Here is a 14397-nt window from a genome sequence, read left to right as displayed (position 1 = left end):
AGCTGGAGAACAATCTGCTGAGTATCTCGCAGATCTGTGACAGGATGTATACCACTCACTTCACTGATAAAGAATGTTTGATCTTGAAACCAGGATTTGTAATCCCTGAGGAATGGATTATCATGAGGGCACCGAGAGTTAATGATCTGTACGTGTTGGATATGAGTGTAGCTACTACAACCACGGGTCAGGCTCATTGTTTCGTGTCCAGAGCAACTGAAAAAGAATCGAGATTGTGGCACTGGAAGATAGGACATATACATCTTAGAAAAATGAATCACTTGGTGCACAATGATTTGGTTACAGGAGTTCATGTCAAAGGTTTTCATCTGGAAGGGGAGTGCATTAGTTGTGTTAAAGGCAAGCAGAAGAAAAAGTCACACCCTACAAAGCAAGTCAATTCAGTCTCAAGACCCCTGGAGAGACTTCACATGGATTTGTTTGGTCCGGTGAGTGTCAAGAGTAATACAGGAGACAAATATTGTCTTGTGGTTACTGATGATTATTCCAGATTTTCGTGGGTTTCTTTCTTGAAGACGAAAGATGAAACGTTTGACAGTTTGATGGCGTTGTTCAAGAAGGTTGAGAATCTGTACCAAAGGCGTATCAAAAGAATTCGTAGTGATAATGGTACTGAATTCAAGAACAACAAAATGGAAGAATTTTGTGATGAAAGAGGTATATTGCTTGAATTTTAGTGCTCCGTATACTCCGCAGCAGAATGGAGTAGCAGAACGCAAAAATCGGACACTAATCGAGACGGCCAGAACGATGCTCGCAGATTCAAAGTTACCAATTAATTTTTGGGCTGAAGCTGTTTCCGCCGCATGCTATACGCTCAACAGGGTTCTCATTGTCAAAAAGTTCAACAAAACATGCTTTGAGTTAATCAATAACCGCAAACCTAATTTGAAATATCTTGAACCGTTTGGGTCACCCTGTACTGTTCTAGAGCCTTATGGAAAGTTTGGTCCGAAGTGCATTGAGGGTATATTTGTTGGATATTCAAGTCCTTCGCGACGTGTCTTCGTTCCAAGTGAGAAGCGGATTATTGAAGCTGCAAATGTTGAATGTTAAGGTTATACTATGCCGCCACAAAATCCAGGAGATTCATGGCGTTATCATTATGACAAGTTGTGTGATTCGTTTGATATGAGAGAAGATGAAGAAGAAGAAGATTTCTTTGATGAGTTGGATATTTTGCGCGAATACGAGTCACAGCAAAGGTTCCCAGCTGAATATTCGAGGCGACCACGGGAAACTTCAAATGACAATGAAGCAGGTCCGAGTAATGCTGGTGAACACGATGATGTCCAACAAAATGAAGTTGCTCAAGATAATCAGTCGGTTGAGAATGATAATCAAGAAGCTGAAAACATGCCGATCTTTGATCATGGAGATTCAGATTCTGAGGGGGAGCAGATTCAGGATTTAAGTCAAATAAACCAAATTGGTGAACAAGGTGCAAATCAAAATGTTACTAATCTGGAAGGCGATGTGGATGTTCCAAGCGAAGTAATGCCGCGAACTCTTTTATATCATCCAGAGGAGTTGATCATAGGAGAATTGCAATCAGGCGTTCGCACGAGACGTCAAATTGACCAGGGCCTTACATGTTTTTACTCTACAGTAGCACCTTTACAAACTAAATTTTCATTATGTTGTTTTATCTCGCAGATCGAACCGAAAACTTATAAAGAGGCGCTTACTGAAGACTCTTGGGTCATTGCGATGCAAGAAGAGTTAAGTCAGTTTGAAAAGTTGGGAGTGTGGAAGCTAGTGGATTTGCCGGATGGTCATAGGAAAAGCAATACGAAATGGGTATTTAAGTGTAAGAGAGACGACATAGGAGTTGTTGTAAGGAACAAAGCTCGACTCGTTGTTCAGGGCTATAGTCAACAGGAGGAGATTGATTTTACAGAAGTCTATGCTCCTGTGGCACGACTAGAGGCAATCAGAATTTCCCTTAGATTTGCGTCTTGGAAGAACTTCAAAGTATATCAGTTAGATGTAAAATCGGCATTTCTTTATGGGAAGGTTAAAGAGGAGGTTTATATCGGTCAGCCGCCGGGCTTCACCGACCCAATCCACAAAAACAAGGTCTACTTGCTGGGCAAAGCGCTGTATGGTTTACACCAGGCCCCGAGAGCTTGGTACGAGACTTTGTCTCAACACCTACTAGCCAACAGTTTCATACGTGGAAAAGTGGATGCCACTCTCTTCACTAAAGAGGTCGACGGTCATCTTCTGATAGTTCAGATTTATGTGGACGATATAATCTTTGGGTCGACGAATGAAAATCTATGCAAAGATTTTGAATCAGTGATGAAGCAAAAATTCGAAATGTCATCAATGGGGAAGATGAAATTCTTTCTGGGTCTACAAGTTGAACAACTACCTGAGGGAATTTTCATTCACTAGACGAAGTACGTTCATGATATTCTAGAGAAATTTGGGATGTCAAGTTCTACTCCAGCTGCTACCCCACTTGCAACAAATCATGGGATTCACCCAGATCTTATTGGAGACAGGGTTGATAAAACGTTCTACCGTTCCATGATAGGTTCTTTGATGTACCTAACTGCTTCACGTCCTAATATCATGTACCCAACGTGCCTCGCAGCAAGATATCAATCTAATCCGAGAGCTTCGCACATGATTATTGTGAAGAGGATATTACGCTACCTGAAAGGAACTCCTTCATTGGGGTTGTGGTATCCTAGAAAAGGCGACTTTACGCTCGAAGGGTATTCCGATTCGGATTTCGGATGCTGCGAAGTAAATTCAAAATCAACGACTGCAGGATGCCAGTTCTTTGGACCTAGATTGGTTACCTGGCAGTGTAAGAAACAAACGTCTGTAGCGCTATCTACATGTGAAGCGGAGTATGTTTCTGCAAGCAGTTGCTGCTCTCAGATCCTGTGGATACAGCAACAGATGCGCGACTACGGTTTGCAGTTTCTTAACACACCTTTTTTGTTGATAATGAGGATGCAATAAATATAACAAAGAATCCAGTACATCACGCTAAAACTAAACACATAGAAATTCGTCATCACTTTATTCGCGATTGTTTCGAGAAAAGTTGATACGAATTGAGAAAATCCACACTGACGAACAGAAAGCTGATTTACATACCCAAGCTTTTGATAAAAATCGGTTTAAATATTTGTTAAAACTGAATGGTATGAAGCTTCTTTCGGTGTCGGATGGCATTATTGGCGTTGATGAGAGTACTGTTGCGGATGAAGATGAGAAACAATCTGCAACGGTTTGTCGATTTTTTACTTGTTTTGGTATTTAGGGGGAGTAGATGTAAATAGTATCTTTTCAGAAAATACAAAAATAGTAAAAAATGCAAAAATACAAAAACATGATAAAATTTCAAAATCCAAAAACAATAGAAAACTGAAAAAGAGCTTGTGTAAAAAGGGAAAATGATAGTACATCGGCTAGATAATTACAGTATGCTAAAGAATTGTAAGTTTAAATGAGTTAAACAGTCTCACTGAAGATGTGTCAATAGGTTTTCGCATATTTAGTAGATTTATTCGGGATATAAACCTAAAAATTTCAAACTTGCGTAATTCATGGGGAACACTACTTGGATATATAGGTAACCCCTGAAATCTCGTTTGAAAGGTCCCATATTCTGAGGTATTAGGTCTTTATACTCAGTGATATCTGGGGTATTATTCCGGGACTTCTGCTGAATGGAAGTTCTGACCTAGTCCCCGAATAATACTTTCTGCAAATGCTTGAAACATAGCATCGCCCTCAGCAAGGTGATGAAACAATAAAATTGATAGTCGTTGCTGCTGTAACTAAAAGATACTCTAAAGGGGACACACCGAAAAGTCGAAGTCGTCATCTCTCTGAGTATACGGAAGTATCGACCTGAGCTCTCACGGCCCTCGCATTTAACCCCTGACAGATATCATTTGTGGTATACTCACCTGTAAGACTGAATATCTGATATTCTGGATACGGGAGTATATTCAAGAGGAGGGACACGTGAATGAGCTAAGTATATAAAACATCTAAATCGTATCCGGAATTAATTGAAATTTTTGTGGGAATTTAAGATGGATCAGTATATTGATAATCGAGGTGAATTGTTTAAGTATGAGTATGAAATGAAGCTTAACGGTACTGGTAATTTGTCTAAAAAGCTGACATGATTCCCTGACACGCTCACCAAAAATATAGTTTATTTGTTTACTTTCTGCAATTTAAGTTTCTGTATTTCATTTCTTAGTTTAGAACACTATATTAAAAATCCAAAAAGATTTTTTATTTCTGCTTTATTTTTGACAAATCAAAGTGGAGAGTTAATCGTTGGATTCTCGAAGATTGAAGCAGATGCAGGAAAAGTTCTGAGCTGAAAAATGAGGAGAGCTTACTTTGACAGTGTTTGAGTTATTTACAAGTTAAAACAAGTTCACTAATTTGATGCTTGTTACATTTTTTCAAAGACTGTTTGAAAATGTTTTACAAAATCAGTCTGTTTTGTCAAAAGATCAACCAAGGTCATTAAATTGGACTTGGTAGATTAATTGAGTAATCAGGGTCATTAACTTGGACCTGAATACTTGAGTGGATTTCTAGTACTGATAGATTATGTGTTTTTGTGAAAAGATAGAGTGTAATGTTTGATGTTTGATGTTTGAGACACAGGTTTTGGACTTCATCATTCCCACGGGAGCTAATTGTCAAAGCTTGAACCAGATCAAGACCTCAGATTCTAGCATACTGAGAGGGGGAGTCTGGATCAACAGTCAAAGGGGAAGTTTGAAGATAGAACCAGGAAGTGATTCTGAACCTGTGAATATAGTTGATGAGATGAAAAGACAGACTTGGAGAAAAGGCCAAGACTAAAGACTCGGAGCCGAAGACTTCGTCAACATCCATGGGGGAGTCTGTTGGTGCACTGAATGTCTGTTGACTACGTTTGTATTGAGTCTTAGGTCTAGATAGGTTGTACGGAGTCGAAAAACAGGATTTGAGATATTAGATAGGTATTCCGCTCATATGTACATGGCTAGAGTAGGTTTCGCTCTTAGGTCATTAGGGGGTTTCGCTCATAGTTACCTGGTGATTTCGCTTATTCGATCACATGGGGTTTCGCTCATTAGTCAGTCATTGGAGCGAAATCAGGCTTACTATATAAACCTATCATGTGATCTCATTTGTAACCATTAGAGCGAAATCAGGTCATGCTATAGGTGTCGAAACTCTGTCAAAATCTACTCAGAAAGCATTAATATAGAAGGAAATTGAAAGGAAAAGCTGTTGTTACTTTGTCTACACTGATTCCGCCTTTGTACACGAAGATGAACTGCCTTAACTGACTTTTTCGGGTCATAGAACGGTCCAACAAGATTTATACAGATGTGTTTTAACAGCAAACAGATTCATACAGTTGTGTTTTAACAGCAAGCAGATTCATACAGATGTGTTTTAACAGCAGGCAGATTCATACTGTTGTGTTTTAGCATTCAGATTCATACAGTTGTGTTTTAGCATCCAGATTCATACAGATGTGTTTTAACAGCAAGCAGATTCATACAGTTTTGTTTTAGCATTCAGATTCATACATTTGTGTTTTAACAGCAAACAGATTCATACAGTTGTGTTTTAATAACAAGCAGATTCATACACTTGTGTTTTAGCATTCAGATTCATCCAGTTGTGTTTTAACAACAATCAGATTCATACAGTTGTGTTTTAGCATTCAGATTCATACAGTTGTGTTTTAACAGCAATCAAATTCATACCCTGTGTTTTACCATCTTTATATTGTGGGATCTATAAAAAAAATTGACTTTAGCCCTGTAAACTGTTAAAACACAGCACCAAGAACATGCTGATAAATTCCAATAATCTTCTGAACAATGGAATATGCGATGTAATGTGACATGGAATTTTAGTTAATGAACACATTGACTTCCAGATTTGAATTCGAAAATAATAAAAATTCCGAAAATCATGGAATTTTAGTTAATGAAGATACATTCCAAAGATAAAATTAAAATGTGAAATTACATGATAGCCCTTCTATTTAAAATCCCTCAATGACACTTGTCCAATTCTTATTCCTTCCTAGACTTTCTAGGAAAAATAGACTTTCCACCCAACTCCTACTATATATATATATATGTAATAAAAGAAAAACAATATTAAAGCTAAAATAAAAACAAAATCTATGGATAAATAAATGATACAGAAATAATTAGAAATGAGAGATAGAGAGAGAGAGAGATTTAAGAGAGGAGAAAATTAAGTGATTTTAACTAAACGTACTTGGTTAATGTCAATCTTACCCTTTTAATCTAAAAAATGATCAAGGGTCAAGATTAGTTCACACAATTCACTCTCAAGAAGTTGTTCACTCTTGAACCTAATCATATATATATATATATATATAAAGGGCTTATGGTCACTAACGCGAAACTACTAATGGCAGCAACGGTTACATGATGTAAAAACGGCTCCGGGAAACGATGCAAATAACTGAAGAGAAACACGATTATAGACAGTTATTACTATAAACACACAAACCATTAATTAAACACGGGAAACTTAAACTGGTACACGGCTTACTATGCATGAATTAATGAAAATATTAATTACCTTTTAAATTATAACGAAAATATTACAAACAAAGAAAAACATGCATGTTTAAATGAAGGGAAAATATACACATAAAAAAACTCCAACTCAACATAGTACCATTACCAAAATATAATGTATTAAAAAATTTACACAAAAATCATATTGAAATTCAAAATTGTAACTAACTTTTGATAACAAACATAAGAATCCATTAAAATAAAACTACAACGACAAATAAATACGAAATGATTACAAACCATTTCACCATCTAATCATCATCATACATAAAAACAACATAACTAAACAACCTAAACACCCAAGCTAACGTTTCCAAAGGAAAAACAACAACGAAAGAAAAAACAAAAGTGCCACATCACGTTCATATGGTAGCCCACCGTGGAGTGAAGTAAAAGCATCGATTAACCTTTTTAATTAGCATATCATCATCTTACGAATCTTCACCAAAACTGTCGATTTCAATCACCTCATCCCACTTCCAATTCTTCAGCGCCTTTACCCTTTGATGAATTCTTCTGAAATTACGAGGCTAGAGAATAATATGTCAGTCATTCATCTAGAATATTAACTAAACACAGCTAAACATATAGTTAAGGAACCAACCTTGTTGATCTCATGCTTCATAGATTTGTCAGGACATCCAACCAACGCACCAAACTCCAAGTCAAAGCCTTTAGCTTTGTTCTGAAATTTACATTACACAATATAAACAAACATAATAAGTTTCAGCATAAACATCACCAACTATCACTAACAAAATAATTTACATACTTTAACATAAACGATTTACCTTTGCAGATCCCATTGAAAACATAGTCAAGTCAGGAAGTACTCCAAACAATTCTTCAAACTGAAAAAACAATATACTCGTTAATAAAACAAACTACCATGTTGTACTAAAACCATGTTATCTTACAATTTTACAAGAATTATTACGTACGTTTCTAGCTTCATCAGATTTCTTACTCAACTTTTGAAAATAATCATCCACAAACATGTTGTCAGCCACAACCTGGAAAAGAAAAAGAAAAAAACTGTCAATCACTGTTGTCATAGTATATTACAAAAATAAACCAAAAAACACACTATCTGTAAAAAACACAATGATTTTAAATAAAGAACAATATGATAAAATAATTTTACAAGAATTATTACGTACGTTTCCAATTTCATCAGATATCTTACTCAACTTTTGAAAATGATCATCCACAAACATGTTGTCAGTCACAACCTGGAAAAGAAAAAATGTAGGATCGTGTAGCTGACCCGAACGAGTCGTTCAGAGAGGTTCTGATCTATTTCAGGTGTGGAAAACAAGAAATAGACTTAGATACAGCAAGCAATTCACTTTAAACACTGATTATATTGATTTGACAGCAAATACAATCAGTCCTCACACCGGCAGCACCTCGGTATGGAATTCGAGAATCGTTACAATGATTTCGCTCCTAATGACTATTTATAGTTCTCATGATTTCGATCGAAATGTACAAGAACCAGTTGGAGCGGAATAGCAATCTTCTGATTCCGCTTGAAAATGTTCAAAGTCATTTCAAGCGGAATTAACTGTTCGAGCGAAATCAGCATCTACATAACATAAAACTTGACATTTTCTCGATCTTCGTGCCCTGATCTATACAATCTAATCTAAGACTCGATATAAGACTAAGTCGACAGATGTATGCACTAACAAAAAAAAAACAACTGTCAATCACTGTTGTCATAGTATATTACAAAAATAAACCAAAAAACACAATATCTGTAAAAAAAAACAATGATTTTAAATAACACACAATATGATAAATAATAACACAAACTTCATCATAAGCTGGCTTATATAGATGTACATTTTAGAGCAATGAGTAAATTTATGCAAATGAGCATCCACAAACTCGTCAGCTACAACCTGACAAAAAAATCATGTCAATGATTGTTTTACTGTAATAACACAAAGGATTGCTAGAAACACAAAACGATTGTAAAAAAACACAATGCTATGTAAATCCCAATCCTTTTGACAAAACAAAATGATATGTACATTTCCAACTATATTTGACGACTTCATAACTGTTGCCTGCTTCATATCCACAACGTTGTCCAACCCAGCAAACTAAAAAACAAAACATCATTGCTCAACGTTTCCAGTTCATCAACGACCTCGATGTGGTTTCAAGTATTCAGAAACCGATCTAGGTATTCTGTGATAACACAGGAATCATTGCTCAAACCAAAGAGCCCGGATCACAGGTTTAAGCACATTCTAAGAAAGTTCCACTATATACGGGAAATACTAGAACGAGGAGACATCTTAACAAGCAAAATAGACACAGATCAAAACCTAGCAGACCCGTTCACTAAACCGATGACTCAGGACAAGCTATCGGTCTTAGATTGGATAACCATTTATTTTGATTTAGTATTTGGATGTACGAACATTCAAACAGTTGTACCTTTTGAATCCACCTTTGATTTACTAGCTAAACGAAAAGTTTAAATCTTACAACTGTGTTCGATTTTGATACGTTTAATCCATGAATCTTGTATTCTAAATTATCCGTAGTCGGTCAGACTCGTGGGAACGACTCTGAATTAAGACTATTCTGACTTTGGACTCAAGGGGTTGACTTCCAAACTCACAAACCTCATTGTGAATGACGTTGGATGTAACTTGCATCAAATCATCTTCATGGATCATGGTCATAAGATGTATTTTATTTAGGTGTACTCATTTAGTATCCTCTGACCTGAGATACATACTAGAGCTTTCGTTTACTAAAGACTATTCTTTCATCAGTGTCCAACGCTGTCGTGTAACTGCCAGTTATAAAGGCATTGGTTGGGAGTGGTTCTGAAGTTCAGTGGGAGTTTTATGTAGTCAAGATGGGATTCTGTACTCTTACATTATATGTAACAGTTAGACATCTAGGCACCCTCGTTGATTCAAACTGGTGAAGTGTAAGGCCTTACCCAAACTTACTGTGTGTTTGATTGGACCACTTTGACTCTATGAACGAGAACGATAATTATTGAACGCCATGTGAGATTGAATCTGATCCATGTCTCATTGTTCAATTGATGTCTTTTATAGAAAGGATAGATGACAACGATTGCCATAAGTCTACTGTCTTCATGTAGCAAGCCGTTACTAAAAGGAAGATACCTTGGTTAATGACTTTAAAGTGTCATGACCTGTTGGGGGCAGCTATGTGTAGCTAGAACACTGTTGGCTGTCTGCGTTGAGATCTCATCAGAGACCGTCCAAGTGGGAGCTGTTGGATATTATGTCCGGTTCGATAAGTCAACGCTGTCGACCGGGTCTTGACCCGTAAGAGTTACACCTTGGGCAACGAACTAAAAATCCACTTAACCTGTTTAACTGGTAATTACGAACGATACGCGGGTATTAACTGAGAGACGGGTACATGGACCGGGTGACACGGGTATACTCACCCATTGCCACTTGTCACGCACCAACCTTTTGGCCAATTGCAACACATGCATCATGCATGCGTGCCACTTGGTGAACATGCACTATTGGTTCTTGCTTTTATAAAGAAGACATGAACAAATTAGTAATGTTGTTGCAAGTAAAAAAGGCTCTCAAAAGGGAGCATCATAACCGTCCGCCATCACCGCAAATCGGGAGGCCACCACGCTCAGCCACCGTTGCCGGCCGACGCTACCGCCGCTGCCTCCGTGAGCCGTGCGCTGTGAGCCAGCCGCCACTGCCTTCCCGCTCACCGCCTCCGCCGCTAGCGGACGCCACCGCTCACCGCCTGTCGCCACTATACGGGTTCGCGTTCAGACTCGCATTCGTTAGTTTGTATCACTAGCACTTGTTCGTTGAACCTCGGTGTCTCGACCGGTTAGTCATTAACCGAGGTATATCTTTCTCATCGGTAGTTAAATTTTTTTACTGTGCTCGTATTTGCATGTAACCGGATCCTGTCGGGTTTCGTTTTGTTGATCATTAGTTTATAGTTCCGCTGCGTTTTATTAATTAACTCGTTTAATTAATTAACTATTATTTACTGAACCGGGTTTTTGATAAATAAAGTTTTGACCGATCACCAGGGAAACCCAACAATGGTATCAGAGCCTTGGTTACAACATACGAGTCGGTACCGGTCCTTTTAACCGGAATTAGAACACAAACTTTATTTATTTAAAGTTTATGATCTAAGTATTTTTTAAGGGCACTTTATTTTGGTCAATATTTTATTTGTTTTGTTGACCAAAACATTGCCCGGTTTATTTTGTGATTGTTGTGCGATATGTAAATTCGGCCCGGCCTTATTTTTGTGGTTGTATATTTTATTCGGTTTTGTAATTATTATCTTTGGCCACCGAGATGGTTCAAAGTTGTAATAGATTCGTTTATGGTTTTGGCCCGTCTTGTGGTTCAAAGTTGTAATAGATATGCCTTTTGTCTTTGTTGTATTTACTTATTAAATATTGTTGATACTAATGTGTGTAAAATGCAACATATAAATTACATCAAATGAGGCATAAAACTAACCCTTTTTAAGTACTAATGTTGGAAAAAGTGTATTTTTGTCTTCCTTTTGTATTTTCAGGATTAAATGAGCTCAAATTAACAAAAGAAGCAAAAAGACAGCTAAATCTAACATAATTACAAGAAAGGGAACAAAAGTGGACTGCCCGACCCCTCGACAGCATCCTCCCAAGCAAAACAGAGAAGACAGAAGACTGAACACGCCCCGTGCTCAGCGAGCACGGGGCCGTGCCCAAGATTCAGCAGAAAAGACAAACCTGTAGAAGCTTCTATTACTCACCACGGGGCTGTGCCCAGTGAACACGGGGGCGTGCCCAAAGTACTGCAGGCGCATTAATTGTAATTGCGAATTGCAATTAATGAAGAGAGATAGTGTCAGACGGGCACGGGGCTGTGCCCAGCGGACACGGGGCCGTGCCCAGGCTTCTATTCAGCCTATAAATAGGAAGTGCTTGGATCCATTGCAACTCATCCCTTGGCACACCACCTCTCTCACACTTCATCCACCACCCACCACCATCACCATCACAACACCATCATCCACCACCATCATCCACCACCATCATCCATTGTCCATCATAGAGTGTGTGAGTCATCTCGGGATCCAAGATTGATCGTAAAAGTTCTGGACAATCAAGGCCATGTTTGCCTAAGTCTCTTACATCACTTGGTGAAGACAAGTGTTTAGTATAATACTTTTTATTTTTAATCTTTTGCACTTCTTAATTGGTTTTGTATTAATGACTTTAATAACTAGTTTCTTATGTTAAAGGTGATTCTTCCTTATCGTTTGTCCGTGGTGTCTTGGCATTATTTTACGGTCTATATAAAATAAAAGATTTTCACCATTCATATCTCCACGGTCTATATGGAGGTATGTTGGCTACCTGGTCGGGGGTTAAGGGAACGGTTTGGTAAGAGTCTTGCCCTTGTTCAGCGTTTAGAGGTCCTGCAAGGGACCTGGGTCAAATTTAGTAGGACCTCCTTCAATACCCAAAGGTATTGGATGGCGGGGGTCCAAACTCTTTGATCCCCTCATAAGTTAACTACTATTAATACTATAACCCGGCTATTTAGGACTGTATCTCTGCTAACTCGGACTACTTAGTTGAGGGTAACGTCACCTCCAAAAGAGGGGCCTACCATAATTTGCATTAATAACTTAATTAATTATCTTTCAATAATCCGACCCTTTAGGATTGTATCCTTGCTGACTCAAACTACTGGGTTGAGGGTAACGTTGTCACACCCCCAAAATCCACACGCGGAGTATCACCGCTTGGAGGCGTGACTGACCAGGATCAAGCCACCAATCATATTGAACATGTAATTAATATACAAAAGTAAATGCCAGTCAACCACCAATATGAGAGGTGTTCCAAAACATAAGTATGTTATCACTGTTTAGCGGAAGCGTATAAATAAAACCCAACATAATAAAGTATCAAATGTCATAAAGTGTTTAACGAAACAATCACGATCCAAGCCCATAACGACCAGCTCCTCCCTGTGCAAGCTCCATGTATCTAACGACCTGCAAGGCATGTAACAGAGGATCAACAACTAGTTGAGCGAGTTCACAGAAAGTAAATGCGTAATAGTAAGTTCGTTTGTAACATGTGGCTCTACTGGGCCGATAGAATGTTCTATTGGTGGGGGCTTCCCATGTTGTATATCCACTAGACTATTTGTAACCATAAGTGTTCTTCACAACCGAGAACAGTAGTACGTACAAGCTTTATGTAGGTTTTACGTAAGTGTCCTTCTGTACCCGAGGACAGTGGTACACGTGGGTTTTACGTAAGTGTCCTTCCTGACTCCGGAAGACAGTAGCATGTTATTGTTTACGTAGGTTTTACGTAAGTGTCCTTCCTGACTCTGGAAGACAGTAGCATATTCCTGTTTACGTAGGTTTTACGTAAGTGTCCTGCTTAACCCGAGGACCATGGTAGATAGTCTAGTAACCGTGTATGTACGCGTAATTGTTCAATTCCATCATTCAACCCATTCCCTATCCCCGGGAATCCCATGCCTTGGTAAAGAGTGTGAACTCACCTTGGTTTGCTCGGTATGCTATACTATGTGCTCACAAGAAATCAGTCAAGTCCTATAGTTATGCCTGTATACCCAATCAGTTAAGCTCGCATGAATTCGCATGCAATATATGTCACGAAGTGTTTAAGCAATCATCGCCATGTAACACAGAACAGTTATTTCACGTTCATCAAATCGTGCATCATATGACAGAGTAAATCAGAACTATTAGGGTTATCGCACATACTGAGCCTAACATACATAGTTAACATAACTCAATTACATACTTTACATATCTGACATACAAAACAGAACACAGTTAACACTTAATAGGGTTAATCACTTAACAGACAACGAAACTCGGACCAACATTACTCTCTTAAAACCCTTGAAAGCTCGGACTAGGCTTAAACACAAGAATTCGGACAAGGCACCATGTATAAACTCGGACAAGGCTTCCTAGCCTAAAAGTCGGACCTTAAACAAGTAACAAAAGTCGGACAAAGGCCTTTACCATTAAAACTCGGACCATACATGTAATAAAATTCGGACAATACATATACAAGCTAAACTCGGACAAGGCATGATAATGAAATTCGGACCATACTCTTTGTATAAAGTCCGGACCTCATATAAATCATTCAAAAGTCAAACAGTTATCAGCAATCGTTATGAAATCATGATTATAATTCGAATATTATTAAACCTCTTTAATGTTTGTTATAATCATCATGCCCATCATGCAAAACCGAAACATCATTCTATCCACAACAACATCACATGACACTGACACCCACATGCAAGTAATAATCCTAGTAGCCGATCATGATTCCTATTTGCTTGACTGCACATGCATAGCATTAATATAGTAAAAAAAGGTTTATATAAAGTGGCCGACAACCATGCCCCTAGTCCTAATACTATTGGACCGAATCATCACTCATCAATTGGCATGACATATGTTTTCATATTAAATCATAGTTGCTTTTGCTCATCATCATTACTTTTGCCAATTTCAACACCAATGGCCAACAAGTGCAGATTCTTTTCATTTTGCTATTTGACCAAATTATGTAGTGGTTGCAAGTTTCACTATCATTGGACCATCTCTTGCATATTATGTCTAATCTAAATCACATGCAAATTTCCAAACACGGTAGCCGCCCATTTAAGAAATTGTCTTTATCTATATGACTACAATTTGAAAACATCAC

The 14397-nt window shown here is 38.0% G+C and overlaps 1 long non-coding RNA gene across 1 annotated transcript; it reads right to left on the bottom strand.

The window, feature by feature from the left end:
• Window positions 1–6780: 6780 nt before the first annotated feature.
• LOC118492532 lies at window positions 6781–7490 on the bottom strand. The gene is made up of 3 exons (XR_004894225.1): window positions 7424–7490; window positions 7237–7317; window positions 6781–7162 (listed from the first exon to the last, which is right to left on the bottom strand). It is a non-coding gene; the product is annotated as an uncharacterized LOC118492532 (long non-coding RNA).
• Between the last annotated feature and the right edge of the window lie 6907 nt (window positions 7491–14397).

This window comes from Helianthus annuus, chromosome 1 (assembly GCF_002127325.2).
Source record: "Helianthus annuus cultivar XRQ/B chromosome 1, HanXRQr2.0-SUNRISE, whole genome shotgun sequence".
Taxonomy (NCBI): domain Eukaryota; kingdom Viridiplantae; phylum Streptophyta; class Magnoliopsida; order Asterales; family Asteraceae; genus Helianthus; species Helianthus annuus.
The sequence above is the reverse complement of the archived record's forward strand: the minus strand, read 5'-3'. Positions and strand labels throughout refer to the sequence as shown.